This window comes from Brassica napus, unplaced genomic scaffold (assembly GCF_020379485.1).
Source record: "Brassica napus cultivar Da-Ae unplaced genomic scaffold, Da-Ae ScsIHWf_190;HRSCAF=336, whole genome shotgun sequence".
Taxonomy (NCBI): Eukaryota; Viridiplantae; Streptophyta; class Magnoliopsida; order Brassicales; family Brassicaceae; genus Brassica; species Brassica napus.
In genome coordinates this window covers 32176-46730 of record NW_026015326.1, presented here as the reverse complement: position 1 = coordinate 46730, position 14555 = coordinate 32176, and the positions used below count along the sequence as shown (strand labels likewise).

The window sequence follows — 14555 nt, the reverse complement described above, 5'->3', positions numbered from 1 at the left end:
TAAAGGGTGCCACTGTTAATGAACTCGTAGACGAGCAAGGGAACTTGAGTCTCTAGACAGCAGCCAAGAGCTTGACCACGTTCCTATGGTTGATCTGTGAAAGCACCAGCACTTCGTTGATGAACTGTTCTACTTGGCTGCTGTCTCCAAGCCGAGATTTCTTTATAGCAACTACTGAGCTGTCCGGTAATATCCCTTTGTAGACTGTTCCCTGTCCTCCCTGGCCCAGGATCCTGCTTTCGTCATAGCCATTAGTTGCTTCCTTCATGCCTTCCTCAGTAAATATTTTGACATCAACATTTGATGTCCCTGCACCTGAGAGTCGTTGTCTCAACATGCCGCCACCGTTTTGCTCAAAAAAGTGTTTTCGGAGCTCGGTGTTTTTCCTGTGCTTTATTTTTTGTTGTACACAGCTAACGACAAGCAGGATGGCCAAGAAGCCGACGGTTGTTCCTGATCACATCACACATAAATGATTAGAGAGTCGTTTTAATTTGCAAAAAGATAAAATCAAGAACAAGTGAGGGGGGCTTACCAAGGAGAATTGAGTCCATCCATAGTATTCAGGCTTGTGTTTACGCATGCAGCTATTGTTGGTGGCATTCAAGTCAAAGCCAGATGGGCAACGACAAAGGAAGTGCCCCATCATGTTTTCACAGCTGCTGGAACCTGAACAGTTGTGTTTATGAATACTACTACTAGTAGTACACTCATTTATGTCTGTCCCAAGGCAACAAGAAATGTGTGAGGAAAACCATAAACACACAAAAGAAGAAAGATGTTAAAACATAGTACCTTGACAGCCGTCTGGAAGGTATGGATTCCCATCGTAACCGGCTTTACATTTGCAGTTATACCCGGTTCTTGTAGTAGAGTCCAAACATAGGCTGTTCTGACCGCATATGCTTGTGTTTCCGAGTTGCTCGCATGTACGGCTTCCGATAGACCAATCCAGTACCACAGGGAACTCCGTGACATTCCGCAGATTCTGAAGATCTTGGGAAGGAGAGAAGCTAAACATACCTTCTTCGACAAGAAAGGCATAGAAGCAAGGATTAAATTCACTAACAGACGTCTCCCCGTCAAAGCGTCTTGATCTGATTCTGAAACGTTTGCGCCTCTTAGGGACGGGGGTGTAGCAGCAGCCTTCACCAGAACACACCCCGTTTCTTTTGGAGTGGAATCGCATAACGACAAGCATCCAGTTGAGTAGCTTCGATCTCCAATAGTTGTGGTCATGACCGCGTAAGTGTTACAAACCCACGGCAGTGAACCTGTTTTTGTTGGAAAGAGTAAAGTTACGCAGAGTTGTGGTGTAGAAAGTTCCCTCAGTCAGATCTGTGCTGTTGTAGCAAGTGTAGGATCTTGATTTGAGGATGCGCAGCTCGCCACTGTGAGAAATGTTGATCACTTGCAGTTTGCCAGAGAATAGCTCTTTTGTTGTTTCATTACAGGTGAGGTTGAAGCTAGCATGTACGGCATAGTAACAACCAGTAGAAATGCCAAAAGGGTACTCGATTGAGACGTTGCCACATCTAGTTTGGCAACTTCGCAAAGATTGACCGATAACCAGCTTTGTAGAAGCAATAATGAAAATAGCCACCAAAAACAGACCATGCACCTTGTTCATCTTCAACCTCTCTTTTCTCTCTCTTTGTTTCCCCTTTTTAAGGTTTTCTCAAGTCTTTTTTTTTCTTATAGGATTAGGAAATAAACCTCAAGTCTTGAGATGTTCTATATATGCAGCTACACAATCAAGACCATGTCAATGTAACTCAAGTGGGACGTCAAAGTACTCCACATATTAATATATATTATATATACCCCAACGTCTACGTAAGTGCTTTGATTTAACAACGCGGCTCTTATTGTAACACTCGTATTTTCCAAAATATAATTTAAATAAATAATTTTAAAATTTTATTTTATTATTTTTTCAAAAGTCAACTCAACACTCTAAATCCAATAAGTAGAATAAAATACAAAAATATCGATAAAAAACATAAATTCACATGTCTGAAAAATAAAATAAATAGAAAAGAAACCCAAAAACACTAATCCAATACAAATCATTCAAGCGTCAGTCTCGTTTGAAAGAAAAAGAAAAAGAAAAAGAAATAAATAACAATAAAGTTACTCAGTGAGGTATATGATATTAAACCGCAAACCACCGACTTAGTACATAGCACTATGACTATGACTATGTATATCTAGCTCTAGCATGAAAAATACGATGTGCCTAATACACCTCACAGAGCAAACAATATATCAATGGCCTTAGACAACGACAACAGCATATAGTAAATTGATGGCATAGTAGGTCACCCTATTTGCCTTCATCCCTCAACTGAACAGCTCACAAACATCGAAGTGGCAAAAGTCTACACCTTTATTGATCCCAGGAAGCCTTTGCCAGAGTTTGTTAATGCAAGGTTTGAAAGCGGGGACACTCGACGTATCTCTGTCTCCAGCCCATTCCTTCCTTCGCTATGTTCCTATTGTAAGAAAGTAGGTCATACCATCTCGCGATGTAAGGCAGCACCAAAGACATGTACTCTCTGTAACTCAGTACGACATGTTACGGTTGACTGCCCAAGGTACAATCGTGAGAAAGCTAAAGGCAAGGCCCCTGTTAAAGAGCTTACTGCCTATCGTTGGAACTAAAAGCAAGATGGAATACAGACCAACTCAAGATAAAAGGAAAGGTGCAGTAAAACAGGCAGTTGGTCCATCACCTGCTGCTAAGATTCCAATATCCTCAGGATCGGCTCAACCACCTTTGGTTGATGCTACCCCGGCTGGTGCCCCTATGCTTGATCCTCCTATGGTGATTACTGCGAAGGCAACCTCATCCCCTGCTCATTCAGAGGGTGGTACCAGGAGATCACCTACCTCTCAACGACCTTTGGTTATGGCTCAGAAAACATCATCTCCTCGGAATCAGTTCACGCCTCACTCTAAGTCCTCTACTGCTGAGTATAATGATCTTGCTGAAGGCGGTCTGTGTGTGGACTTCACCCCCTATTCTGCGTCTCAAAATGCGAATGACTCCTCTTCTGGTCCCGTATCAGACATGAGTTCTTACTCAGGGGATCGATGAAGATAACCCAGACGAAGAGAATGACAAGTTTATTGAGGTCATTTCTCGAAGCAGAAGAAACAGTTAAAAGGAATGTCAAGGGCTAGAGGTCCTTTAATCCTCTAAATTTTACATTCTTATATGGATCTTTTTTGTTGGAATATAAGAGGTATAAATGATTCTGTAAAGCGGCGGGGTTTTAGGAAGTGGATTAGAAATATAACCCATTTTTGAGGTCTCGTGGAGACCATGTACAGGTATTAAGTCGGATCTATTTGTAGTTCTATATTGCCGGGTGGTCTTTCACGGCAACACGATCACTCGGACTTGGAGGATATGGCTAAGTCGGCCAGGAACCCTACTGTGTCAGTTCGGATAATTTCATGTTCTGGTCAGATACTACTGATATGTCAAGCTTCCAAATGTGAGCTGTGAGTTGGAGAGTGTCTTGGTTTAGGCTCTACTGCAGAGTGGAGCGTAGGCTGTTGTGGAGTGAATTGGAGACATGTTATGTTCTATCAACTAGCAGGCATTCCTTGGATTGTATTTGGTGACTTTAAAGGATCATTAGCCGGAAAATAGCACTTCATGCTGACAGTTCTCTTCCCAGGTGGTATGAGAGACTTTTAAAGAGTGCCTTGATCGGAAAACGCTAATCTTAACGAGGGCGGTTTTCCTCGTTATTTCGTCGTAAAAGAGGCTTTACGACGAATTAGCGAGGAAGCGCGTTTGCTCGTTACTCGTCTGTCGTAACACATATTTCCTCGCTAATTCGTCGTAACTTAGCGAGGAATATATTTCGTCGTAAAGACGAAGTAGAGTATTCGTCGTAAAGACCACGTCAATATTCCACGTAAGGACGTCGCTATATTTCCTCGTAAATACCTCGAAAGAGTTCCTCGTAATCTACACGTAAATACCTTGAAAGAGTTTCCTCGCAAAATACACGTAACAACCACGAAAGGATTTCCTCGTAAAATACTCGTAAATCTTTCCTCGTTATTTTCTCGTAAATGGTTCCTCGTAAAATACTCGTTAGTATTTCTCGTCATTTCCTCGTAAGGTTTCCACGTAAAGAGGTCGTACATTAGCTACGAATTTACTTCGTTTTTATTATTTTACAGAATTTAAAAATATAATTAAAAAATAATTAAAATTATTTAATTTAATAATAAATAAAATTAAAATAAAAATAAATCAATATGAAAATATTTTATATATAAATAAGTTTTGAATTTATATAATACAACAACCAAAAAAAAAACTAAGGGTCGTTCATCGCCCGGTAGAATTCATCACTCCTCCTCGTAACATCCGCCTCGTTATGTACGTCGGATGACTCGCCTTGAATGGGATGTTGTTGTCGCATGTTCCTCAACATGGACTCCCATTCCGGATTTGTGGCCGCAATAACGTCCAAGAAGCCCTCGACTCCACCCATACGAGATTTTGTCGCGGTCAACTCGTTACGCAGCTGAGCGGACTCTCTACGCAGCTCAGTGACTTCATCATCCCGTCGCTGACCATAAGACGATGTCGCTCTCGGAACATCGTTGACGGAACCAATACCCAACGTCCGTCCCTTTTTTTTAGGGACAACCTTAAAAACAAAAATAAATATTGTAAGTAAAATTTAAAGTTAAATTAAATGAATAATAAAAAATTATTTTTTTGAAAATTTACCTCCTCGTAAATCTTATCCACTTCAAGTGTGGATAAGGTGACGGGTAATCCGTCGGTAGACTGCTGGGTCAGCTGAGTCTGGCGGTCTTCAACCCGAGCAACTACGTCGTTGTAGATTTGCTCGGACTTGCCATCTACAAATACGCCCGCCTTGTTCTTGTGGGTCCTCTCGTAAAGTTCCATAAGAGACGGGAGATGTCCCGTCTCTTTGGCCTAAAAAACATTAAGAAAGTTAGAATAAATTAATATATATTAAAAAAATTATTTAATAAAATATTTAATTACCATTTCCAAACGGACACCGGCGTGGGGTTTTTGGCCCGTAGTGTGAAGCATCGGCCCGTTTCCGTGCTCATCGACCGTGTTACGGGAGTTAGAGCAACCTGGGCGATTCTAATGGAATCAGGAAGGCGCCAATAACGGATGAGGCCATCCCACACATCCGTGGTGAGCTCAGCGGGTTTGCCACGCTCATACCCCTTCACGATCCAGTCACCCTTCCAGTTGGAGACCGTGTCCAACAAGCGAACTTTCGCCTTCGCGTTAAACTTCTTCCTCACCCTCTCAGTGATCCCCAAGGCCCAATTATATTTTTGCTGTTGGAAAAAATAAATTAACAATTAGTTTTTTAGAAAGTATATATATAAATCATGAAAAAATTAAAGTATATATAATTAATTAATAGAAACTTACAGCGTAAATTTTGAACCACGTCTTTCTGACGTAGTGAGGCGTCTTACTCCAGTTTGGATGTGGCATGGAGAAGTAACCCTTGATCGTGTCGGTTACGTCCGATGCAAGACATCCGTCAACCCCCACCTGGAAAATACAAATTTAAAATATAAATTATTTTTTAATGTTATAAAAGAAATTTAAACGAATTAAAAAAAAATAATGCAACATACCACAAAGTTCCGTCCGGTCGGTCTGGGTCGATGACTGGTAAACCTTCTCTGCCTGGCAGACTGAGAATGTCCTCTACAGTGTACTGCGAGTAAGGAGCACTCGGAGGCACCATCAAATCAGGATGAATATCGGCGGCATATCGGAGGAGGCACAGGAGGAGGCATCGGAGGAGGCACATGAGGAGCCGATGGTGCACTAGAAGAAGTAGACCCAGAGACTCTCTGAGTGTACTGAGTCTCGGGGACAGTCTCCTGACCCGAAGAACCGGGAGCGGAAGAAGAGGCCGGGTCTAAACGACTACCCGGCTCACCGAAGATCTCTCTGTAATGGGCAGTAAGTCTTCCTTTTCGAACCTGGGAAAAAAATGAAAATTTTAAAATTAACATCAACAATATATTTCCCAACATTATCCACCTAATCAACACTAAATAACATAAAATCCGCAAACCTATCTAAATTCCCTATACTAACCACCTAATCTATCCTAAACTAACCAAATTAGAGAGGAATCAGAGAGGCTTACCATTGCTACGAAATGGAGAGGAAGTAGAGAGGAAGTAGAGAGGAAAGAAAGAGTGAGCGCTCGGGTGTATATATAAGATTACATATCGTCGCAAATTCCTCGTAAGTTTACGACGAAATAGCGAGCAGTTACAAAGGCCCGTGTTTTTTTTTACGAGGAAATTGCGAGGAATCACAAAGCCCGTGTTTTTTTATACGAGGTATTAACGACGATTTAGCTTACGGGAATTAACGAGGCTTGCTTTCCTATAAATATACCCACAACTCTCATTCTCAAACCACACACAAACTCCTAAATCACACCTTATCTCAAATCACATTCCTCAGCAAAATCCTATTCAAATTATAAATATTTGAAAAAAATAGGAAAAGGAGAAGATATTAGAATTCATGTGGGCGAGACTTACGTATTATAATTGATGTAAGTCTTGCCACATGTTAATCTGGTATTTTCTCTTTTCCTTTTTTTCTAGTTTTACACTACGAGATATTTACGACGATTTGTACTTACGTGGAATTAACGGGTTTTATGTTTAAATCCTTTTACGTGGTCTTTACGACGATTTCTGCTTACGTGGAATTAACGAGTGTTTTGTTTAAATCCTTTTACGTGGTATTTACGACGATTTCAACCTACGTGGTATTTACGACGATTTCATCCTACGAGGACTTTACGACGATTTGTGCTTACGTGGAATTAACGAGTGTTATGTTTAAATCCCTAGAATCCGAAACCCGAAACCCAAACCTCAAACCCGAAACCCGAAACCCGAACCCGAAACCCCAAACCCGAAACCCCAAACCCGAAACCCGAAACCCCAAACCCCAAACCCGAAACCCGAAACCCAACCCCCATCTTTAATTTTCTACTTCATATATTCCAAACCCCATCTTTAATTTTAAGTTTCGTCGTTATTTTTAACGAGTGTTATGGTTAAATCCCTAGAACCCAAACCCAAAACCCGAAACCCGAAATCCAAAACCCGAAATCCCAAACTCCAACCCCCAAACCCGAAACCCGAAACCCCAAACCCCAAACCGAAACCCCAAACCCGAAACCCAAAACCGAAATCCGAAACCCCAAACCCGAAACCTCAAACCTGAAACCCGAAACCCAAAACCCCAAACCCCAAACCCGAAATCCCAAACCCGAAACCCCAAACCCGAAACCCCAAACCCAAAACCCCAAAACCGAAACCCAAAACCCGAAACCCGAAACCCCAAACCCCAAACCCGAAACCTCAAACCCGAAACCCCAAACCCCAAACCCCAAACCCAACCCCAAACCCAAACCCCAAACCCCAAACCCCATATTCCTTATTTTCTACTTCATATATTCCAAACCCCATCTTTATTTTTAGGTTTCGTCGTTATTTCCTCGTTGTCTTACGTTTTATTTACGACGATTTCATCCTACGTGGTTTTTACGACGATTTCATCCTACGTGGTATTTACGACGATTTCATCCTACGTGGAATTAACGAGTCCCGCGTTCTTTATTTTTATATTTCGTCGTTATTTCCTCGTTGAACTACGAGGACTTTACGACGATTTGTGCTTACGTGGAATTAACGAGGGTTATGTTTAAATCCCTAGAATCCAAAACCCCAAACCCAAAACCCCAAACCCCATATTCCTTATTTTCTACTTCATATATTCCAAACCCCATCTTTATTTCCATTCCAAACCACAATTCCCACATTTGCTTATTCATCAAACAAACTTCCGGCATTACCTTATTCATAAAACAAACCCCCTCATCTTATTCATAAAACAAATACATCAATCGGATACATCGACATTCTCGTCATCACTAGAAACATCATATTTTCATTAAACTCGTCTTCAACAGCTTCGTCTGTGGCATCATCGGTAAGATCTTCGTACTCGTGATTATGCGGATCAATGAGAAGGATGTCATCAATTTCTTGTTCAGGTTCCTCGACTTCATTTATCTGTTCTTCTTGCAATGGTGGTTCTTCTCCACTGATGATTCGTCCTCGAGGTGTAACTTTGATCACTGCTAACCAATTTATACCTGAATCTCTCATCCGAGGGTATGGAAGGAAGCTAACTTGGTCTGCTTGTGAAGCTAAGATGAAAGGCTCGAATTTGTTGTACCTTCGTCCACCGTTGACATCAACTACACCGAATTTGTTAGACCGAACACCTCTGTTGACGACGGGGTCGAACCATTCACATTTGAAGAGGACGCATTTCAGCTTCAGTATCCCTGGAAATTCGACTTCAATAATCTCCGTCAAGATCCCGTAGAAATCTGTTTCCCCTTTCACACATATTCCATAGTTACTGGTCGCCCGCTGTCTACCATAGTCATATGTATGAAAAGTATAGCCTCGTGTGAAATACATCTGTGATGTGGTGACCTTTACAAGTGGAGATTGAATTACTTCGTGTAACCACTTAGGATAATCTGCATCGTCGTCGTCATAATCAACCTGCAAAAATAAAGAGAATGTTAATGAAATACAGATCATGTATGAAAAAAAAGTTTGAGTTAATACCTGATTCCGCAACCACTTAATGAAGTGTTGATCTTTCCTTTTGTCTACGTCACTTGTGGATATACCAGGAAATGTTTCTTCGACTTGAGAAACAAATAGGCTGTAAAATCACATTTTATAGGAATGAATCTCTCGCAATTATACAATTAATTATACTTATATGTGTTTCGAAGTGTCAATATATGTTACCTTTCAAAATAACGCATCAATGGATCTTCGCAATTGAGTAGAATATAGGTGTGTGCACTATGAGCGTCTTGTTCACTCGACCACCAAACCTCTTTAGACTTTCCACCGAGTCGCCCAATCTGGCTAAAGATGTCTGGAACACCAGCAACTGCATATGTTGGCGCAACACCACCATCATCATATCTTCTTAGAGCTCTTCTCCGGGTACGTACTTTTGACGCAAAGTAGTACGATGTGAAGTGAGAAACTTCTTCCGTCAAACTTCCAGCAATTATAGAACCTTCAACTTTGGCGAGGTTCTTTGCTTTTCCCTTCAAATATTTCATGGCTCGCTCATACTGATACATCCATCCGTAATGTACAGGTCCACGAAGCAATGCCTCATATGGGAGGTGGACAGCTAGATGCTCCATGACGTCAAAAAATCCGGGAGGAAATATCTTCTCCAAGTTGCACAATAAGATGGGAATGTTCTCATGAAGCTGTTCCACAACTTCTTCTTTAAGAGTGCGTGTGCTCAGATCCCTGAAAAATGCTCCAATGCCTTTTATATTCAAAAAAAAATTAAACACATTGTTAGTCATATATTATTTTGTAAATTATTGTGATTTAATACACTACGTACCTGCAAGTGCTTCATGTACGTTTGTTGGAAGTAGCTCCGCAAATGCAAAGGGCAGTAGTCGTTGCATAAATACATGACAATCATGACTCTTCATCCCGGAGAACTTTTGACCCTTTTCAACACATCTAGAGAGATTCGAAACATACCCATCGGGGAACTTCACTTCTGATGCCACCCAGTTGAACAACACCGACTTTTTTTCTGAAGATAATCTGAATATCGGAACGGGAACTTGTCCATTGCTTTTAATATGTAACTCGCTTCTTGAGCAAATATCCGGCAAGTCCAACCTCGATTTTATGTTGTCTTTTGTCTTTCCTGGGACATTCAATATTGTATTCATGATGTTCTCAAAGAAATTCTTCTCTATATGCATCACATCGAGGTTGTGGCGCAGAAGAAGATCCTTCCAATATGGCAACTCCCAAAATATACTCTTTTGTGCCAGTTGTGATGAACACCGTAAGAATCTGGCATATTGCGAGGGACATGCCAATTACCACCCCAACTAACTGTTTCGTTAGCTCCGTAGTAGTCGATTTGCGTTTCAATTTGTTCTCCAGTTAGATATGGAGGAGGAGTGTCTCTCACAACCCTTTTGTGCCTAAACAAATTCTTGTTTCTTCGGTAAGGATGGCCAATGGGAAGAAATCGACGGTGACAATCAAACCAACTTGTCTTCCTACCATTCTTCAGTTGAAACGCATCTGTCGTTCCATTACAATATGGACAAGCTAATCTCCCATGTGTAGTCCATCCAGACAACATCCCATATGTATGTATATATTATATATGTATAATTAATTGCAGGGTCCATAATTTTCGTGGAATTCCATAGGTAAGGATTATTAGAGCATCTCCATTAGTGAACTTATGGAGGGTTCACACAAACTCCAAAAAAAAAAAAAAATTAAAATAATGAACAGTGATGAACCTGCCTCTTCTCAGTTCTCCCCAGTGAACCTGCGTCCGGCGAGTTCATCACTTTTTTGTGGGCCCCACGACACGTGGCGGCTCACGATTGATTCGATTTTTTTTTTTAAATCAAACAAAAAAATTAATAATAAAAAATTAGAAACTTGAACCCTAAGAAGAGGTTCACTAATGGGGATGCTCTTAAAAGAAAGTTTTAAGAACCCTTAAGAACTCTTATTTATAGGGTTCCACAATAATTATGAACCCCATAATTATTTACGCATATATAATATATACATACATATATATATATACATAATACATATATACATACATATATATATATATATATACATAATACATATATTAAGAACCCAACGGAGAAAACCCCATCGGACATGGTCTAAATCATTATCTTTTACCAACCGTAGCGAGATAAAAGCAAATCTCTAGAAAAGATAAACAAACACTATACAGAGCTCAGAGAACAGCTACAATGGCGGAAAGTATGATGAGCCTATCTCCCGAACTCGATCCAGAATCTCCCTACTATGTCGATCCAGATTATCAACCTAACGAAAATCTCCCTATGGTTATACTCAGCCAAGCAGACGACAACTACTTCATCTGGAAGAAACATTTTCTCGGTTTCCTTCGAAGCAAGAACAAAACAGGGTTCATTGACGGTACCGTCGTGTTAACTGAGCCTTCCTCGCCGCTATATCAACCATGGAACGTGTGCAACGCGAGGGTCAAGTTGTGGATGATGAGTTCCATGAGCAAAAGCTTACAAGACTATGTGCGTTACGCGGAGACGGCGCATAAAGCTTGGGAGGATCTTCGTATGATATTCGTCCCGAGCGTCGACTTGAGGATCCGACAGCTTCGTCAGAGAATTGAACTGATGAGGCAAGATGGTGACTCGATGGCGAGATATCATCTGTAACTCAGTAAGAAAGTAGGTCATACCATCTCGCGATGTAAGGCAGCACCAAAGACATGTACTCTCTGTAACTCAGTACGACATGTTACGGTTGACTGCCCAAGGTACAATCGTGAGAAAGCTAAAGGCAAGGCCCCTGTTAAGAGCTTACTGCCTATCGTTGGAACTAAAAGCAAGATGGAATACAGACCAACTCAAGATAAAAGGAAAGGTGCAGTAAAACAGGCAGTTGGTCCATCACCTGCTGCTAAGATTCCAATATCCTCAGGATCGGCTCAACCACCTTTGGTTGATGCTACCCCGGCTGGTGCCCCTATGCTTGATCCTCCTATGGTGATTACTGCGAAGGCAACCTCATCCCCTGCTCATTCAGAGGGTGGTACCAGGAGATCACCTACCTCTCAACGACCTTTGGTTATGGCTCAGAAAACATCATCTCCTCGGAATCAGTTCACGCCTCACTCTAAGTCCTCTACTGCTGAGTATAATGATCTTGCTGAAGGCGGTCTGTGTGTGGACTTCACCCCCTATTCTGCGTCTCAAAATGCGAATGACTCCTCTTCTGGTCCCGTATCAGACATGAGTTCTTACTCAGGGGATCGATGAAGATAACCCAGACGAAGAGAATGACAAGTTTATTGAGGTCATTTCTCGAAGGCAGAAGAAACAGTTAAAAGGAATGTCAAGGGCTAGAGGTCCTTTAATCCTCTAAATTTTACCTTCTTATATGGATCTTTTTTGTTGGAATATAAGAGGTATAAATGATTCTGTAAAGCGGCGGGGTTTTAGGAAGTGGATTAGAAATATAAACCCATTTTTGGAGGTCTCGTGGAGACCCATGTACAGGTTATTAAGTCGGATTCTATTTGTAGTTCTATATTGCCGGGTTGGTCTTTTCACGGCAACTACGATCACTCGGACCTTGGGAGGATATGGCTAGTCTGGCACCCTACTGTGTCAGTTCGGATAATTTCATGTTCTCGTCAGATAACTACTGCTATTGTCAAGCTTCCAAATGTGAGCTGTGAGGTTGGAGTGTCTTGCGTTTATGGCTCTAACTGCAGAGTGGAGCGTAGGCTGTTGTGGAGTGAATTGGAGACATGTTCTGTCTCTCATCAACTGGCAGGCATTCCTTGGATTGTATTTGGTGACTTTAACGAGATCATTAGCCCGGAAGAGCACTCTCATGCTGATCAGTTCTCTTCCCAGCGTGGTATGAGAGACTTTAAAGAGTGCCTTGATCGGTGTTCGCTATTTGATCTACCTTATTCTGGAAGCTCATTCACTTGGTCTAATGGCCATGTGTCTAAAAAGCTGGATAGAATTCTTACTAACGCAGCATGGCTTCAGCAATTTCCAGAATCTATAGGCATATTTGGTGTGCCAGGTATTTCTGATCACAGCCCGTGCTGTACATTTCTGGATCAGCACAAGCCTAAGCAAAAACGACCGTTTAAGTTCTTCGCGCATCTCAATCAGCATGAGGATTTTGCGGCTCTTTTGGGAAACTGTTGGAACTCCTTCAACTTCAGCTGTACAAATCAACTTCGAGTTTCCAAGAAACTAAAAGAGCTTAAAGGAATAATCAAAACCTTCAGAAGGGAACACTACTCTCAACTGGAGAAAAGAGTGGAGGAGGCATTTTCCGAGCTATGCATCGCTCAAGATATGGCTCTCTCTAACCCATCCCCTACTGCAGCTGAAACAGAAAGAAAGCCCCACCTACATTGGCATGCCTTGGCAAAAGCGGAGGATTCCTACTTGAAGCAACGATCCCGAGTACAGTGGTCTGCGAATGGTGACTCCAATACTGCTCACTATCATCGTTTGATCAGATCAAGGCAAGCTCAGAATCAAATCATAATGCTGCTGGACAGGGATGGAGGTGTCATTGATCAACTGGAGGACATTAAGACTCATGCAGTGGACTACTACTCCACGCTACTTGGTGGCATATCAAACCCAACAGCGCCTTCTCCAGCCACTATAGCCACTTACCTACCTCTACGTTGTTCTCCTGAGGCTGTTATGCACTTGGCAGCAGAGTTTACAGATTTGGATATCCAGTCAGCTTTCCTCTCTCTTCCAGATTCTAAGGCCCCTGGCCCGGATGGTTATCCTGCTGAGTTCTTCAAAGCTAATTGGAGCATTGTAGGGAAGGAAATGATCGCGGCAGTGAAGGAATTCCTGACAACGGGTCGCCTATTGCAACAATGGAATGCTACAATCATAGCTCTTATTCCAAAAAAGCCAAATGCTAATAGAATGACAGAGTTTAGGCCTATTTCGTGTTGCAATACTGTGTACAAAGTGGCTTCTAAACTTCTTGCCAATCGGATCAAATCTGCTCTGCCTCAACTTATCTCCGCTGCGCAGTCAGCTTTTGTTCCGGGCCGCCTCTTGGTTGAAAATGTGCTCCTTGCGACAGAGTTGGTGGCTGGGTATAAATGGAAGGACATATCAAAACGCTGCATGCTGAAAGTAGACTTACAGAAAGCGTTTGATTCTATAAACTGGGACTTCGTTCTTAACACACTTGAAGCTCTAGGCTTTCCATCTCACTTCCGGAGGCTCATAGCTCAATGTATCACTACAACCAGGTTCTCTATCTCTATAAATGGAGAACTATGTGGGTATTTCAAAGGAACAAAAGGTCTCCGCCAAGGTGATCCTTTGTCACCTTACCTTTTTGTCATCGCCTTGGAAGTGTTCTCCCAAATGCTTAATGCAAGATATCGAGCTGGGGACATTGGGTTTCATCCAAAGACGGCTGATCCTGAGGTAACTCATCTAGCCTTCGCTGATGATATCATGATATTCTTTGATGGTGAGAAGAAGTCTTTGCTGAATATTGTTGAGACTATGGACGTGTTTGCAACCTGGTCTGGTCTACGTATGAATAAGAAAAAGACAGAATTATTTGTAGGAGGCTTGAACCAAGATGAAACTAATGACCTCAAAGGTCTCGGTTTCAGTCTCGGTTCAATGCCAGTCCGTTACTTGGGCCTTCCTCTTATGCATCGGAAACTGAGACTTGCAGAGTATAGACCGCTGATCCAGAAGATCTCTGCAAACTTCACTGCGTGGTCTTCAAAAAAGCTGTCTTACGCAGGGAGAGCTCAGTTGATCTCTTCAGTCATATATGGAACAATTAATTTCTGGACATCA

The 14555-nt window shown here is 41.8% G+C and overlaps 1 pseudogene; it reads right to left on the bottom strand.

Annotated features, from left to right (window-relative positions):
* Positions 1-95: 95 nt before the first annotated feature.
* LOC125599584 lies at positions 96-1786 on the bottom strand (annotated as a pseudogene).
* Between the last annotated feature and the right edge of the window lie 12769 nt (positions 1787-14555).